The sequence below is a fragment of the Engystomops pustulosus genome, chromosome 5, assembly GCF_040894005.1.
Source record: "Engystomops pustulosus chromosome 5, aEngPut4.maternal, whole genome shotgun sequence".
NCBI classification, from domain to species: domain Eukaryota; kingdom Metazoa; phylum Chordata; class Amphibia; order Anura; family Leptodactylidae; genus Engystomops; species Engystomops pustulosus.
The window spans coordinates 84,626,602-84,641,354 of NC_092415.1; the positions used below are offsets into that span (position 1 = coordinate 84,626,602).

A 14,753-nucleotide genomic window follows, 5' to 3' on the forward strand; every position below is an offset into this window, starting at 1 on the left:
CTCAAACTATCAGAAACAACTTTTAGGAAGATTGTTAACCCCTTAGGATCTTCATAGGAATTACATCAAAATGAAGACGAAATTTAGAATGGTCAAATTTTGGCAGTTATACGTTCATTTAGCCCTAAAATTGACACATTTCCAAAAGATAAAAAAAGAAAACCCACCTTACAATTTGTTATGCAATTTCTCCCGAGTACAGAGACCCCCGACATTTGGCTGTTACTTGTTTTATGGGCCACAGCGAGACGCAGAAGGGAAGGAGGGACCAGCAGCTGCCAGGATTTTCGTTTCCTCTTTGGCCCCTTTTGCAGGCTATAAAATTTTCGGTTTTTCGGTATTGGAGCCAAGTGACTGCATTTTTTTGTGTGATGAGATGCTTTTTCCAGTGTTACCATTTTGGGGTAGGTATCCCCTATTGTTCATGAACTTTTTTTTGAGGGCAGGACTAGAAAAGCATCAATTCCGCACTGGATTTTTTCCTTTTTTTTTTTTTTGGTGTTCAGCGTATAGCCTAATAATCATGTTATCTTTATTCTATGGGTCAGTACGATTACGGGGATACCATGCATGAATATTTTTTCTTTTTACTAAATTTGCCAAATAAATACGTTTTTTTACAGTGTTCATCATGCGGGTTCAATAGTTATTTATTTTTATTCTACGGGTTGTAACAGACGGGATGATACTATACATGGGGGGTTTGTGTTATGATTTTGACTTTTTTTTGTGTTATATGCATTTTTATATGTTATAGGGCTTACGGGCATTTTTATTGATTTATTGCTATATTTAATAACATTTTTTTTTACCAATCATCTGATTTCTTGTTCATGATAATACTCTGCAGTACTGAGGGATCATAATGGGTCTGCTTAGTGTGTCTTCTCTGTAATTTTACACTGACAACACCTGAGTAATGGGAGTTAAAACAGGAATAAAACTAAGTAAAATTGTAAAGTAAGGGGTTAAAAATGATCTTTATTGTGAAAATATGGGGATTAGGGGATTAATGTGCTAATCTTCTTTTATGGGAAAACCCCTTTAACCTGACAGGAGGTTGATACTTGTATAGCCAATATCACATAATAGTGACTATTGTAAACCGAATCATAAAGACAATTATAGATAATGTTAACAATATACGTCGCTTTATTGACGACCTCCTTCTGGTAGGTGGTGGGGTTTAATTTATTAATTCTAATGATATTCTAATGAAATTCACTTCATGTGTACAGTAAAATACAAGTCAACTATTTGGATATCAGTTTCCATATTCGAAACAAAACTAGGGCCATTAACTCAATTCTACAGGTAGATTCATGTCATCCCAAACACGTGATTAAAATATTTCTACAGGAGAATGAATAAGGCATAAGAGAAATTGTACTGATAATGAGGGTTTTGTGGAAGGTATTGTGTCTGATATTCCAAGAGAAAATGACAGTGTCATTAATAACAATAAAAAAAAACAAAAAAATCTTTTGAAAATGAACATTCTATTGTTTTCTCTACTACTATTAGCCCACAATACCAATTTATTGAGGGCATAATTAAAAGCTGTACAGTACAATAAGTAGGATGTACAACATATATCCAATATCTGCAAAGAGTTTGTATTTTCCCTCTGTGTTTGCATGGGTTTCCTCCGGATGCACCGGTTTCCTCCCACACTCCAAAACATACTGCTAGGTTGATTAGATTGTGAGCCCCATGGGGACAGGGACCGATTTGGCAAACTCTGTGTTGCCTGAGACCTACGTGTTCCTTTGCTGGTGGATTCAGTGACTTTAGTCAATGATCCTTCAGGTGAGCTGACTTTTGTCTAACGTTGTAAGTTTAAGGTGGTATACAAGGTATACTATTAATTTAGGAAATGAAAGAGTATACAAGGTTACTCATGAAAGGGAATTTCCAGGACTAAAAAAGATGGTGGGGGCCCAACACTCAACAACAGCGATCAGGAGTAACCTGCAAACAGGCCATGTGACTGATAAGGTGATGTCCTAGGCATTTAGTGGTGGTTTCAGCTGTTGACTAAGGTTAGATCAACAATATTTTAGTTTCAGAAAACTTTTTTAGGTATAATTTATTTTGTCGTAAGTTTTCTGCAACTCCCCTGGACTTATCCTGTTTTGACAACCAGGTATGTCACTATTTTATTACCGTATATACTCGTGTATAAGCCGAGTTTTTCAGCACAAAAAATGTGCTGAAAAACCTAATCTCGGCTTATACACGAGTTAATAAAAAAAAAAAAAATTAATACTCACCCTCCGGCTCCCGGTCCTCGGCGGCAGCTCCCGATCCTCTGCGGCGGCTTCTCTCTTCATGTGCCGGCAGTCGCGTCTATGCGACTTGCCAGCGGGCGCACAATATGATGTAGCGGTGTCGCCGCTGATGACGTCATCAGCGGCGACACCGCCGCATCGCACTGTGCGCCCGCCGGCAAGTCGCATGGACGCGACTGCCGGCACGTGAAGATAGAAGAAAGAAGCCGCTGCAGAGGATCGGGAGCCGCCGCCGAGGACCGAGAGCCGCCGCCGAGGACCGGGAGCCGCCACTAAGCATCAAAGGTGAGTATCGTCGGAGGGTGAGTATTAAGTTTATTTTTTTTATTATTCGCTAGGCATACTGAGGGCAGGCTGTATACTACTAGGGGCAGGCTGTATACTACTAGGGGCAGGCTGTATACTACATGGGGGCTGCTGTATACTACTGGGGGGCTGCTGTATACTACTGGGGGCTTCTGTATACTACTGGGGGGCTGCTGTATACTACTGGGGTGCTGCTGTATACTACTAGGGGCTTGCTGTATACTACAAGGGGCTTGCTGTATACTACAGGGGGGCTGCTGTATACTACTAGGGGCTGCTGTATACTACAGGGGGGCTGCTGTATACTACAGGGGGCTGCTGTATACTACTAGGGACTGCTGTATACTACTAGGGGCTTGCTGTATACTACTAGGGGCTTGCTGTATACTACTGGGGGCTGCTGTATACTACTGGGGGCTGCTGTATTCTTCTGGGGGCTGGCAGGCTGTATACTACTGGGGGGGTTTGACCAATGCATTTCCCACCCTCGGCTTATACTCGAGTCAGTCGTTTTTCCCAGTTTTTGGTGGTAAAATTAGGGGTCTCGGCTTATACTCGGGTCGGCTTATACTCGAGTATATACGGTAGTTTTCTATAATATCAGTCATATCCCAAAGCAGAATAACACTTTATATCTCTCTTTTCTCAAGTGATTAACATGTGCCAGACTTTTCACATTAGGAAACTCCATATACGTCCAGGGTTCCAACTACAGTATGTAATATGCGTCTTGGCATGGAATTTTGCGGTGGGAAGGAACTGAAAAATTGTTTAGTCCTAATCACTTCTCCATCCAAACATTAATTCTTGTGTTTTCCAGCTACATATTACTGTAACAAACTGTACACAATCAGCTGCCCGCTGTATGCCAATCTGTTCCCAATCCAAGAATGAACTTATTGTAAACACAGTCTTTGTAAACGGAGACAGAACGCAACGGAAAAGGAGCACACACGCCAATGTAAATCCATCCTTAAGCAAAAATAATTAATGGCTGGAAGATGTTATAATGAAGTGTTTTTTTCTAATGGAGCAAATGTCACCTGTGAGTTACTAGATGCCACTTAGCCAAGTCTGTCTTCTGAATGTGAACTGGGGGTTCTATGTGGGGGCCCCACCAATTGTTTTTTGGTCAGGGTGTGGTTACTTTCAGATTTGCCTGCTAACTTCAGTGGACATTATAAAGCAAGATGGCCACATAGATTTCAACTAGTGCTAAAACAGGCATACTAGCAGTAATCAGTACACCACATAAAACTATGAGATGTATAGATGAATCTGTTCAGTTACTATTTCTGATGGTCCTCAATAACTAAAGAAAAATAGCAGTTTAAACAAGGAATAGTGACTCCTGCTTCCTTTTCAGGATTATCCGCTTACTTCCTGTTTTAGCTTCTGTCTGTCAGCAACATGATTAGCAAGTTCTCACTTTGTAGGTTGTAATGTCTCAGACCGTGTTCACACATTGCAGATCACCATTTTGCATTAAAATTTATAATTCTTCTAGAATTGACCGTAAACGCAGACTAAGGCCTCATGCACACAACCATTTGTACAGAAGGGTTACAAACAGGGGAAAGTTTGCTTGTCGCTTCGATTGGGTTGAGGTGGTTTAGTGAGCACTTCTCACCCCTACCATCTCCATATGAAATGAGCGGCTATGGTGCAAATTTAAGCAGGAATAGGACCTGATCTACATTTTGTACAGTGGCGGCCCAGCCCCGTCATGGTGCAGCGAGACAGATTGGGGCTTATTTACTAAGGGTTCCACGGCCGCATTTACATCGGGTTTAATATTTAAATTTGTGTCGCAAGCCAAGCACTTACATATACCAGGAAGAAGAATGTGAACTCTGGCGGACCTGAGCGGGGAGCGACACATGCAGGAAATTGGGCGCAGGATCTACGTGGACAGTGCATCATCTTCGGAGAGTCCGTATCGGGGATCGCGATTCGGATGGTTAAGTAAATGTGCCCCATTGTGCTCTCCACACTGTGCACGATAGACCTCAATGGGGACAGTGAGCTATGTAAGGCCATATGCACTCAACTGTATTTCTGGGCCATGTGCAAGATGTGCTGCAATTTTTCTTTCGGTTAGAAAGCGGCCCCAGATTTACTTACCAGTCCCTGCGTGATCCCCAAGGTGCGGTCCCGGACGAGAATGCACAGCTGCCGCAATTCACTACCGGCGTGTGCCCGATATCCTGCATGTGTTGCTTCCCCGATAAGGTCCGTCAGAGTTCACCTTCTTCACGGTGTATGTAAGTGCTTAGCTTGCGACACAATTTAAATGTTAAATACCGCGGTTTGTCTGAATCCCGCCCCCCTATTTCTGCTGCATGAAAGCCAGCGCCGATGCGTCAAAATCCGATCACGTGCAACACAATCACCGGCGTGATTCCCGTAAGGTTGGGAAACCCGATGAAAATGCGGCCATGGGACCCTTTGTAAATAAGCGCCAGTGAGCCATTTGATGTCTGTATTTGCCAATGCACTGTGAGCGAGCCGTGAGACCCTGACCCAACAGAATAGGAATGGTCTTCAAAAAGAAATAATGGGAATGGTCTATGGGAATGCATATAATATGGGCTGCACATGGTGGCACTTTATTCTCCCTCGCATCAAACCGCTTTACTGCCGCCAGGATCTCTAGTTGCCAGTGGTTTGCAGCACAGAGAATTTTCTGAAGTTGCAGAGTACATGACATGACTGCTTAAATAAGGTACAAAGAAAGCAGAGATGTGTATATATCGGACAAACAATGACTTTATTAGGTTATATATAGAGTAAAAAACATCTAAAAGAGCTATTACGAGCTGCACATTTCAAAGAAACCTGCTCTCAAGGTTTGGTATACAAAAAATGCACAGACCATAATATTCTGCTTTAAGCTCCAAAAAAAACAGTGTATCCATGTTTGTTGATCATGACCAAAATGATAACATTGGAGCAAAAGATACATCAGTAAAAAATGTGTTTAAATACAAAAAACACCTGCACAATATATGCGCCTGGGCACTGGTCCATATTCAGAGAATGGCCACTATACTTTCAACAGGCAAATGTACTCCCATAACATACTGAAAATTAAAAAGGTAAAAAAAAAAAAAAAACATAGGAGGAAAACAACTGCTCAAAGATGTACAGTACTTTGACTTTCGGTCATCCTTGAAAAGTGTCACTGTAGCACCATCCGAATGTAGTTGTGCTTGATAACACAGGTGTGGACTACCAGGTTCACATTGTTGGGCTCCATCTAAATTGAGCTAAGGCACAGTCCACATACTGTCTTACAAGGGTGAGTCTCTAATCATCTAAACCACGTTGACGGAATGGCCGCAACACATGGTGGGAAAGTCCAAAACCTTCATCGACGATGATAACAAATGGTGTAGGAGGTCCAGAAGATCCAGGCAGACATCTTGGCTCTGTAAGGTCAAGCTGGTTAGAATGAAGTAATTCACCCTTTCTGGAAGCCCTGAAAACAGCTGCATCCGCAGAGCTCCCATAGGCCCAAATATCTACAATTATAAACCGGAAAAGAAGCCCCGTTAATTTCTGCAAAATAGCAGGAGATGACCCATCACTAGAAGGATGTGGCAGAATTTTGGTAAAGCCACAAATCTATGTATGTGAAGTATGAATATAGAGCTGTGGGTTTAAAGAGGACCTGTCACCAATAAAAAAGGCACTTACTAAAGTAAGCAGCTCCTAGTGCTACAACAGTTGTAGCAGTGTTACACAGCTAGCATTATCTGAAACCTCCGTTAACGCTAGCAGACATTGCCGCGCTGTACAATAGGAATGCCGGACCAGGCTCAAAGCGGTCCGGCATATTCATGAGGGGCGGGACTAGGAAGCGGTGATTACCGTATCAAACTTGGCAGTCACCGCCGGCCTATGGCGTGGGAGAGGTGGTCCGGGGCAGAAGAAGCGCCTTTGACGGCCCCCTCATCTATACACTGGACGGCTTTCAGCGTGGTCCAGCGTTCCTATTGTACAGCCCGGTAGTGTCTGCTAGCATTACAGGTCCTGAGACAGGTCCTCTTTAAAGAGTAACTGTCATTTCAAAAAACTTTTGATATGTTGTAGGGCAGGGAATTTTAAGCCCTTTTGCAATTTGATTAGTTACCCGAATCTTGCTCCTTCCTCTTGTATTCTGCAGCCTTCCCCCTGTTGTCAGTGACTCTTTATATGGCTGTTGCCAGGCATATTCCCTGTTCACTGAGCAGCTGACTACAGAGTGAGAGACCCACACCCCTCTCTCTCCCTGCTCACAGCTGATTCTCCTCATAGCTCAGTGCTCCAGCACTCAGTCATGTGCTGCCAGGAGCACTAACTAATGTAATAACCAAACACCTATACTCTTATCTCTCCCTTAGCTTTCCCTACACTTGTATATGAACAAATAATCCACACAGACACAAGCTGTAGATCAATCACAATCCCCCTCCCCCATCACCTCACACTCCACAGCAGGACATGGCAGGAGAGACATAGATAGATACATACATACATACATATGGGATTGATACATACATAGATAGATACGGGATAGATAGATATTAAATATAGATATATGATAGATAGATAGATAGATAGATAGATACATAGATATGGTGTCATTGGTCAGCACCATGTGCTTGTGATGAGGTGACGGGAGGTAGGTCCCCTCCTCCTTCTTGCTGATTGTAGTTCTTTGAGAGCTGAAAACCATGGTTGCTATGGGACAAAAAAGGTACTAAATGAAGACAGAGAGGCAAAATACTTTGAGGAAAGATTCCCAGGGACACCTGGAGCTGAATTATGTTTTTAAGTTTTTTTTGCTCAGAATGACGGTTACACTTTAATGTCTTTTTATGTGTATTGTCAGTTATTTTTAACCGTCACCTGACATGGCCAGTCAATATTAGACAATACTGGTTTATGTAAATTTTATATATTGATTGTTATTATCTCACTGCAGCACTGGCTGCAGCCAGAAGTTTCTTCTCAAACCTGCATAGCCTCAAGGATGCGGACTTCAATTATGCTTGCTCCAAAGATATTTCGAAACAAGAACATCATTTGGTCTAAAGGAATCAATGTCATTAAATCTCTTTAGTTTAAATATTTTCACTATCAATATTCTTCATGTCATTACCGTATTCAATTAAACTTTATGGGGGCATTTACCACTTGAAAACTTTCACCTGGTTTATCTTGCTTTGATGATTCTAGTGCTCTGGTGCTTGAAAGTTATTCATCAAAAAGGCACAAGTATATATTTAAACATTTTCAGAAACCCACAAGATTTTGTGCAAATCATATAAAAAGGTGGAATATCATATTTGATACATTATTGTTGCACACTAAAAGCACAATTGATAAATCTGTCTAAAGATGCTTGGAGAATAAGATGTTGCGGCTTTTGCAGACACACAAAGAAAATGTCAAAGCCGGCAAACCTGCAACAAAAAAAGACGCAAATGTGGAGCACACCATACAAACCATAAAAAAGTTTGCAGCACACTTGAAGTCCCACAATTTGAGTACTATCCACTACTGTCATATTAGGCTTGTTTATTACATGGAAGCAATGGGTCATGCTGTTAAACAGTAGAGCTGTCTTTGCAATGGTACCCTAATATTGTATTCATGCTTGATTATTTTGTCTTTTACACAAAACCCAATATGCATTCTTAAATTAAATCATTGATTGCCACTAAATATTAGCGTTTACATCCGCTGCTCACTTGCCTCTCTACCACTCATTCTAAGCATATATCCAAATGTGTTCACCGGAACCTTCCTTCCACATCCCAATGCAACAACCCGATTGTGAACCAGAGCGGTGATTTTAAATACTGTTTGATCACTGATTTAATTTAAGAATGAAAAGAGGTTCCATACAAAAAGTGTTGCAATTACCTTCCATTTAGACTATATATGAATCACTAGTGCAATCTTTAAAGACTAGCAGCACACTGAAGTGCAAAAATCTTTTTTAGAATTTCACCCATTTACCTATAGAAAAATCATCAAAAGACATATGCACATGTGGTTGGAAGAGTCATTTGCTGCCTAAGATGAGTAAGACCTCTTTCACACTTGCGTTTTTCACGCGCATTTTCTGCGCATGCTTTTGATGTGCAGAACTTGCATTGCGCTCTGACCCATTGTAATCAATGGGTCTTTTCAGACTTGCATTTTTTTAATGCGTGAACCACACAAGTCTATAACGCACCATACAAGTCTATGGAGATGCATCAAAAACGCATTGCACTCTCAGACACTTGCAAGTGCAATGCGTTTTTCACGCATCAATTGCCATAGAAAAGATAGAGCTCAGCCCTGAGTCCATTTCACACGCATTATCTGCGCGTGAAAAACGCATTGAAATTGCATTGAAAATGCACTGAACAAACTCTGAATGAAAACTGATTGAACTCTGATGCAAAATGTCAGTTTTTCACTGACCAAACCCTGATCGCACCCTGATCACACTCTGACGTGATCTGCAACGCAAGTGTGAAAGGGGCCTAACTTTTAGAGTCTTGACACATCAGATGCCTCTATTTTTGATTTTATAGCGCCTAGAAACATGTTTTTGGTGTAATCTTAAATTTATATATTAGGGTAGATTTATTTAGATCTATAAATTTAATTTCTGAAATCAGGTTAGGTCTAACCGGTAAGGCAGCAGTACAGCACATCTGCATATTATTAATCAGTATCTGACTCTGGAGATGCGAGAGTCAGTGCGGAGTGGAGTGGCAATTGTGAATGTACTCCTGCTATTGGGGAAAGGGTGGAAAGGGGTTCATTGCTTCTGCTAGCTGAGGGAAACATTGAAAGCTGGACAATTCTGCACGTAGAAGACATGTAGGAGTGATCTGAGAAGAAATGGCTGCTGTCAGTGAAGTATGGGGGCAGAAAATGCTGCTGCCAGTGGGAATAGGGGTGGACAGAGAATGCTGATGGCATAAGCAGAAATAGTTGCATTGCTCTAAGTAGGAATGGGACTATGAAGGAAGAATGCTGCAGTTATTAGGAAAGAAAAAGTGGTCAGAACAATACTTCTTCAGTGGATAATAGTTTTTTTTATATAACTGCAGTGAATATAATGCAAATATACACATATAGTGTCCCCTGGTTAGCAACAATTTCCAACAATGTGCATGGAATTGACCAACCATATATATCAAATACCACACTGTGACCCCCTAATAAATTATAGTAAATCTAATGATCTCTGTATAAATTATTATATTGTACTCAACTACGTATATACAGTCCCTAAAATAAATACATACAGCAACCCATAGAATAAATTACCTATAGTGCCCCCCACCAATTATTAAAGACTTTCCTTCTGATTTATATACAGTAGCCCCTAATTCATTTACAGCACTTGTGCCACTCATTCATTCATATGCCCCCAGCATCACTAATTAATGATACACTAATAAATGATACAGCAGTGCTGCTCACTGAGAAGTTATTGTTAATCCCAGCCCTGCAAAGTACCCCCATTAATTAATGACTTATTACTAGTCACTTAACACAGCTGAGGACTCACAAATACATGCAACAGTAACATTACCTTCACTTCATTCTGCATCATGATCATTTATGGCAGGTGAGAGTGGATTTGCTTGTAGGAATCTCACTTGTTTTGCTGATAAACTACTGAATGAGAGAAAACAAGTTAAGAATTCTGTTATAAGTTGCCTTGCACGAAAAGTACGGCAAAAAGGGAATGTGGTTTTGCAGGATAAAGTCTGTGTGCCAACAATTATGCTAATGCCCCTGCATGGTGGCCCATGATACCGCTGCACAATTTCCTCCATGTGTTCTGGTCTTGTCGGGTCCTTGCCCCATTTTTGTGATGTTTCAGCGCAAACATACAAGAAATCAGTATTGCGCTTCCTAATAATGGCTGCCCGTTCTTGCATTCCAGCACTATGGAAGCAAACCAATCCTCCAACAATGACCATGTGGGTTAACAAAGTAAATGACATCATGCGTATGGAAGACCTTACGTCTTCCTTGCACGGCACTCATGCAAAATTTAGCAAAACCTGGCAACCATGGATCCTCTTTCAGCAATCGGCCGAGTACAGACAACTCTTATAAGTATCCGGGGTGGTCCCCCTTTCCGGACTGCTTCGGTTGTCCTCCTGCCACCCGGCCTAGACCCCTCCTTCTATCCTCTTACTCGCCTACTTGACTACCCCTCTAGCCCTATCCCCTTCCCTTACTCTCCTCATCCTATTACTCCTTATTGTTTCCCTCCCTATGTTTCTTTGGGGAGTTCCTTATGGGCACTTAATTGAGTCTAAGGTCTCCCTAGTGGCTTTTGTTATTGTTTTCTAAAATTAAATAAAATTGGTGAGAGTGTGGAGGGAGCTAGGGCGTACACACTAAGAAGTACACCAAAGGTTACATATTGGTATATTTTGTCATTTATTACGGTTTAGGTTTGACTGTATGTACTCAATGTTATAAGGACTGCGCTCCTGCTCTTTATCTGTATTCTTACTCCCAATAAAAACAAATTAAAAAAAAAACAATAATTATTTTGATTAAAAAAAATAAATAAATAAAGTGAAAGTCCCCTAAACACCACCATGTCCCATACACATCTAATAAACTACAAAAAAAACTCACATATTTGGTAATTCCGCATCTGTAACAATATGTACAATAAATCGGAAACATACCATATATACTTGTGTATAAGCAGAGCCAAAAAATGTTCTGAAAAGCCTCACCTCAGCTTATACAAAAGTAAAAAAAAAAACTAAACTTACGTACTTACCCTTCCGGAGCCCTGATGCTCCTCTTTTGTCTTCTCTATTCTGTGTTAGGCGGCAAAGACGCGTCATAGTGTGCGGCGGCCGGCAGATCGCTTGGACGTGTCTCTGCCGGCAGTTACAGTAAAAGAGAAGAAAGAAGAGGAGCGGCGGGGAACGAGCAACGGGAAGCTGCACCGGGCATCGAAACTGCCCAAGGGTGAGTATGTAAGTTTGCTTTTTTTATGTGCTTGGCAAACTGCGTGCTGGCTAACTGGCTGTATACTACATGGGGGTTGGCTGGCTGTATACTACATGAGGGTTGGCTGGTTGTATACTATTGTGGGCTGGCTGTATACTACTGGGTGATGGCTGGCTGTCTGTATACTATATGGGGCTGGCTAGCTATATACTGGGAGGCTGTGACCAATGCATTTCCCACCCTCGGCTTATACTCAAGTCAATAGGTTTTCACAGTTTTTGGTGGTAAAATTAGGGGTCTCGGCTTATACTTGAGTATATACGGTAACTGGACCCGCGCAGTGAAAAACCCTGAAAAACCTGCTAAAATGTTAATTTTTCATTAAATCTCTTCACTATGTGCACCAAAAAGGTACCACTGCATAGAACAACTCATCCCCAACAAAATAAACCAAACCCTCACCCAGCTTTGTCAACTGAAAAATACTAAAGTTATGCCTCTTCAGTAAAATTGTAAAAATATATTTTAAAATGAGGTATCTACATAATCGTAGTGACCCATAGAATATAGATACATTATTTTTATGATACCGCAAATGGTCCACTTTGTGGAGTGTTTTGGTATTTTATCTACATTCATTTAGCCAAAAAGGTTAAAATTGCACCTGGTTTTGTTTCAATTCCTGTGAAACAATTAAAGGGTAAACAAACTTCATAAAAGTTGTTTTACATTCTTTGAGGGGTTCAATTTATAAAATGGGGATTTTTCTCTCATATATGCCTCTTAAAGTCACATCAAACTTATCTGGTCTCAAAACATACATTTTGGCGATTTTCATGAAAACCTGAAAAATCTATTGTATAGTAATAAGCCTCCTATCTTGCGGAAAAAAGTAGAGAAACTTAAAAATCAATGTTAACATAAAGATGACTTTAGGTAAATGTTAGATAATAAGTTATTTGAATGTTCTGACTATCTGCGTACTAAACGTACGTCGCCGTGCGCCCATTGCCATCTATGGGGGACGTATATATGTCGTATATACGTCCCCCATACATTCGTGTGAATGTAGCCTCAATGTGTGTAACTGCCATCACTGCACGTTGTGCCAGGGAGATGACGTCTCACCACAACACTGGCCATACTGGATGCACTGCAACCAACCGACTACAGCCAAAATAGTGATGATCACATGACCTGCCCAGACAGGTGCAGGACATGTGATGTGGACATGTGACCAGCGGCCATCTTCTGTCCTGTGTCTGCTCCACAGGGACAAAATCACAGGCCAGTAGTATTTTAAATTTCCATTATAGTGTATGACCACAACATTTTTCTGCTAAGGGGAGAATTTTTTAAATAACAGCTAATTACATATATTATTCCTGGAATACCCCTTTAGCATTGGCAGGCCTGGTGGGCTTTACTAGGCCCCCAACTGCCATGGCAACACGTTGGCACCCTCTGATCACAGATCAGGCCTTTCAGTCCGTTAAAAACCGCATGCGCTTTTTGAAAACGCATCTGTTTTTGTCCAATGTGTTTTGTAAACGCAAATGTTAACAGTAATTAGGCAAATCACCTCTCCTCAGCTGGTGTAATGCGTTTCATATCGCAATGAAAACACAGGCCAAAACGCAACATGTGAACGTGCCTACACCTGCTCTGGACTGGAGATTATTTGCACAAGAAATTGTGACTGAGGGCGCGTTCACACGTTCCCCTAGCGCCGCGTTCATAACGCGACGCTAGCGCACAGGGGGTAGAGTTTGGGGCGATCGCATATGCGTTTCCAGAGAAACGCATGCGATCGGGTTATTAATCGCATGCGTTTCCCGGGAATTGGCCCGAGCCCCGCCCACTGTGTGCTAGCGTCCCGTTATGAACGTGACGATAGCGGAACGTGTGAACTCGCCCTAAGGGTGATGCCACACCCTTTTTGGTTAGTTTTTAAGAAGTCCGTTACAAAAAACGCATGCGTTTTTTAAAAATGCATACGTTTTTGACAGGTTTTACCAACTTTCTTTTAAAACTGGTCAAAAATTGATGCGTTTTCGAAAAAAGCATGTGTTTTTGGACGGACTACTTAAAAACGGACCAAAAACGGGTTCAAAATGCCATGTGTGGCATCACCCTCAGGAGTCTTTCACATTGGCGTTGCTTTTCACATCCATGGTTTCCACGGATGCCTCACAAAGCCATTGTTTTCTATGGGTGTTTTCACTTATTTTGGATTATTTTGTCAGTGATTCGTAAAAAAAAATTATTTTCCTATTTTTTCACGGTTGAAGATCATAGAATAGAGGCAATAGAAGTCTATGGGTGATGAAACACCCCTTATGAGGGTCAGGGTGCAGGCACATGTACCGCCAGTTCTGCGTTTACAAACAATTAGGCCGGCGGCACACGTGGCATTTTGAACACGTTTTTGGGCCGTTTTTAAGCAGTCCAATAAAAACACATGCATTTTTAATTAAGATAATTGATAAAACCCGTCAAAAGCGGATGCGCTTTTTAACGGTCTGCTTAAAAACGGACCAAAAACGGGTTCAAAACGCCATGTGTGGCATCACCCTTATGGCGCGTTCACATGTTCCGCTAGCGCCGCGTTCATAACGTGACGCTAGCGCACAGGGGGCAGAGTTTGGGGCGCATGCGATAGGGTTATTAATTGCATGCGTTTCCCGGGAAACGCATATGCGATCGACCCGAGCCCCGCCTATTGTGCGCTAGCGTCGCGTTATGAACGCGACGATAGCGGAACGTGTGAACGCGCCCTTAGGGTGCAGTCACACGTACTGCTAGAGCTGCAATTAGAAACGCAGTGATAGGGTGGTGGCACACGTGGCATTTTGAACCAGTTTTTAGGCCATTTTTAAGCAGTATGTTAAAAAATGAATGCATTTTTAAAACGCATCAGTTTTTTGTCCGTTGTCCAATTATCTTAATTAAGATAATTGTTGAAAACAGTCAAAAATGGATGCATTTTGAACCTGTTTGTGGGCCGTTTTTAAGCAATGCGTTAAAAAACCCATGCGTTTTTGAAAAACGCATGCAGTTTTTTTGAAAACACATCAGTTTTTGACCGGTTTTAGCAATTATCTTAATTAAAACAGGTCAAAAACGCACGTGTTTTACGAAAACACATGTAATCAATGCTGAAGCCTTTGGGAT

At 41.5% G+C, this 14,753-nt stretch overlaps 1 long non-coding RNA gene across 6 annotated transcripts in view; it reads right to left on the reverse strand.

Moving 5' to 3' along the window:
- LOC140133008 (uncharacterized) overlaps nt 1-14,753 on the reverse strand; it is a 40,005-nt gene that overhangs the window by 22,668 nt on the left and 2,584 nt on the right. For 4 of the 6 annotated variants that reach the window (XR_011855774.1, XR_011855772.1, XR_011855773.1 and 1 more), the window contains exons 2-3: nt 10,186-10,271; nt 5,382-6,121 (exon numbers count right to left, since the gene is read on the reverse strand). This is a non-coding gene — a long non-coding RNA (uncharacterized lncRNA). Of the gene's footprint in view, nt 1-5,381; nt 6,122-10,185; nt 10,272-14,753 lie in introns of those variants that run through there. The other 2 variants (XR_011855775.1, XR_011855771.1) reach the window with 2 other exon arrangements.